The 3,609-nt window shown below is 39.0% G+C and overlaps 1 long non-coding RNA gene across 1 annotated transcript; it reads left to right on the forward strand.

Annotated features, from left to right (window-relative positions):
- Positions 1–272: 272 nt before the first annotated feature.
- LOC113050072 (uncharacterized) lies at positions 273–3,119 on the forward strand. The gene is made up of 6 exons (XR_003276718.1): positions 273–686; positions 792–1,045; positions 1,137–1,265; positions 1,688–1,814; positions 1,971–2,088; positions 2,423–3,119. It is a non-coding gene; the product is annotated as an uncharacterized LOC113050072 (long non-coding RNA).
- Positions 3,120–3,609: the final 490 nt, after the last annotated feature.

Below are 3,609 nucleotides of genomic sequence, written 5' to 3' on the forward strand. Positions count from 1 at the left end.
CTGAAAAAGTCTTACAAAAGTCTTGAAGGAGTTCCCAGAGAGATGCTTAGCAATTGTTGGCCCTTTTGCCTTCAGTCTGCGGTCCAGCTCACCCCTAAACCATCTCGATTGGGTTCAGGTCCGGTGACTGTGGAGGCCAGGTAATCTGGCGCAGCACCCAATCACTCTCCTTCTTGGTCAAATAGCCCTTGATGCCTTCAGTGTGACTCTACAATTTTCATAGTCTTGAAAATAAGGAATACTCTTTGAATGAGAAGGTGTGTCCAAACTTTTGGTCTGTACTGTATCTCATCAGACTTGGACATCAATAGTTGATGCTTCCTGCAGGTGTAACAGGTTCAAAAAGAGATTGCTCCATTCTATCATTGACATATGTCTCTTTGTTGTAGATTTTGTAACACAGCCTTATAAAAGATGTGGGCCAATGTTTGAATGACAAACTTTACACATTTTTAGTGTTTGCGATGAACAAAGTAAACCCAAGGCTAGCTCGACATGAATGCCTCTTACTTTCACCCTACATTGTGAGTGGTTCCAGGTCCTTGACAGTCAATCACATACCCTTTTGTAGTGATTTAACAATTATCCTTTCGGTTTAGGTGATGCTGCCATCGGTGATGGTGTAAGTCAGTACTTCGTCAGCTTTGCTATAAAGACCTTGCAGTCTGGATTCCACATCAATTTTGGTATGTCTTAGTTTTGTTTATAAGTATAAACACTTTTTAGTGACCTAAACTTGAAAAGACCTGTACTGTGCCTTATGCCAACTATTGTTTCATCTTTATTTACAGGCAATGCTGATGTGACTAGGCTGTTTGAGGGACAGAAGGATCACCTCATCCCCTGTGACTCCGAGCCACTAACTGATTCTGTCCTTTTTCTGATGGCAGGTAGAATGTTGGGACATTCATTTATACATGGTGGCCCGGGATTGCCAGGGATCAGTCCTTCTCTAGTCCATGTGCTCTTAGGGGGCCAGTTGGAGACAGCGGCATTGGTATTGGAGGATTGCCCTGATATCGATCAAAGGAACACAATCCAGTTGGTAGGAAGTGTTTTCTTGTGGAACATTTTTTGGTGTGTGTGTGTGTGATAAAATAAGAGACTAATGTGGGGAACTTATTTCTCTCCCTCAGCTGGATGGCAACAGGGAGCTATCTGAGAAAACCAGAAAGCGGCTGTCAATAGGCTAGTTGACGTGGGAATTGCCATGACTGACTAATCTGAACAGACAATATCTTCATCAGAGGCCGTTGCAGCATGTGGTAATGACATTATTTCACATAACCTAATAATTGTATATAATCGTACTGAATCTGAAACCATCTTTTGCCTTTCTTATGATACACGACTCAGCTGTTTTTCATTAGTCAGTAGTTTTTGTCCACTGGGAAGCGGGACACTATACATACCTATACCTTATATAAAAGGGGTGATGGTTCAGCCTGTTAACCCTGCTGCCCTCTGGGAAGAAATAAAGGAGTTTCAGCTACCGCACCACCGGCTTTTATCCCCAAGCTGATTCATCCTCAGCACTGCTCCATTGATTACAGATTATTTCTGTTTATGATCCCATGACCTTCTGTTATAGCAGCCATAATTTCAGTATTGCAATAGAATTGTTCTGAGTGAAAAACTTTACTCATGCTCTCACTCCCTATTTTCTTTTCATGTGATATACTCCCAGTGGTTATGAATCAAACAGATAAGAAAGGGCTTAAAAGAAACAGGAGTGTGGTCAATACTGTCAGAAAGAAGAGATGTGGCTGAAGCTGTCTTCCCGTGTGAAAAAATAAGTTATCTGCAGCCCCCAGGTAATACTCCTATGGGGGCCTACGGTTGATTTGTTATCTTTACATTTGAATGAATTTTATGTATGATATTGGTCAAGGGTGTAATAACTTGTTATACTGTATATTGTTTTAACTTTTAATTTAAATAAATTAATTTCAAATTTGTACATCAACAAGGTCATGATTTGTCACATCATCTGGCCAACAATTGAGGTTGTTGAGGACGAAGAAGAGGGATTTCCACTTGAGACAAGAGCCAAAATTGGAATGTACCTTCGCCATTTCATTGAAACGGGTATGTCATATCCATATACTTGTCATTATGCAGATGTCAATGAACAATGACACAGCATAAGACACTTGTAATTTAAGTGCAAAGTTGTGTCCGCAGTGTTTTTTTTGTTTGTTTTTTTTTCCACCTTAACCCACAGCTTAAAGTCATAGTCACATTACGCTTCCTCCTTAAAGAGATGTTGTCCTTACCCTGAACTTTGTGTTGCATAGCAACCCATCCCTAATACGTCCAAATATTAATCATTTGCCCAATTAATACAATTTCCTGTCATTTATTTTATGAGTTGAATAATTAAATTTGAGTTATTGTGGAAAAAAAGCTTTTCTTTTTCTAGCACCAGAAGCATCTCGGATTATCCTACTCAAGTTTTGGACTGGATGGGAAGTTCTCTCTGGGCAGCTGAAGCTGGAGGTGGTACGTGGGGAGTTCTCAAAATCCTTGACTTGTTACCAGAGCCTACGCATCCCTCGCCACTTCTCAACTTATGAGGAACTTCAACAAGCAATTGAAGCATCTATTGGGACATCCGATACTGGATTTGGACTGAAATAATGCAGCTCCATGCAATACATGTGTGAAACATGTCAGTTCTAAATTTCCTTTATTCAAATTTCATTTATTTTAGGCCAACATATATTTAACAATGTTGAAGTTAAGAAAAAAATGGCATCTTTACAGGCCGTGGAGTTGTAGCATAATGTTGTCATAATGAATGGTGTTTAAAAAAAATATATTACAAAATGCATGTTCGGTAAGTGTTTATTCACAGTATTCCCTTTGTGTCCAGTATTCATTCAGGGTTACATTTACAATGTTTAAACCAAATTTTTTAAGAGAATGTTCACAACCTGTTGTACTGAGTGTTCTGTAACAGAAATGACTCGAACCAAACAGACAGAACCAAAAATTTAAGAGTCGATCAGGGCTGTGTTGAAACACGAGCCAAATTCCGCAGGAATTCATAAATCAGTTCTAGTGCCACAAGAACCAAGCAAGATGACCAACCAACTTTTTCACAAAACAGCTTTCAACATTAACACCACTAGAACAATTATTGACAATTAATTTGCAGAAGAGATTGTCAAATGTGTTGTTTGTAATTTAAATGCAAGGCTGGACATCACATGAAAACCCATGAGAGTACTGCACAAGTTCCATTGACTTCCCCCACCCAGCAGAACCAGACTGAAATTCCTAAGGGTGAAGGGCTTTGAACCTCTGGTCTCCACAGAAGTTTTTGTCAAGAGAATGGCAAAGAAACTGTCTTTTGTACATATATATGGACCAGAATGAACTTATGGTCCTTATGAAAAGACTTATAAATTAATCAGTCCATCGCTTCACTCCATATTCATTTATGTGTAACCCACACATTTGACTATCATGTTATAATCACTTATTGTGTATGTCTTTTAATAACTATGGGATAGCTTAAGGATACATAGTCATGTCTAGTATCTACGTAATTGCTTGCTTGAATTAGTCCAGACAATAATTTATTTGTCACATGTATCGTATTCC

The sequence above is a fragment of the Carassius auratus genome, chromosome 30 (genome assembly GCF_003368295.1).
Source record: "Carassius auratus strain Wakin chromosome 30, ASM336829v1, whole genome shotgun sequence".
NCBI lineage: Eukaryota > Metazoa > Chordata > Actinopteri > Cypriniformes > Cyprinidae > Carassius > Carassius auratus.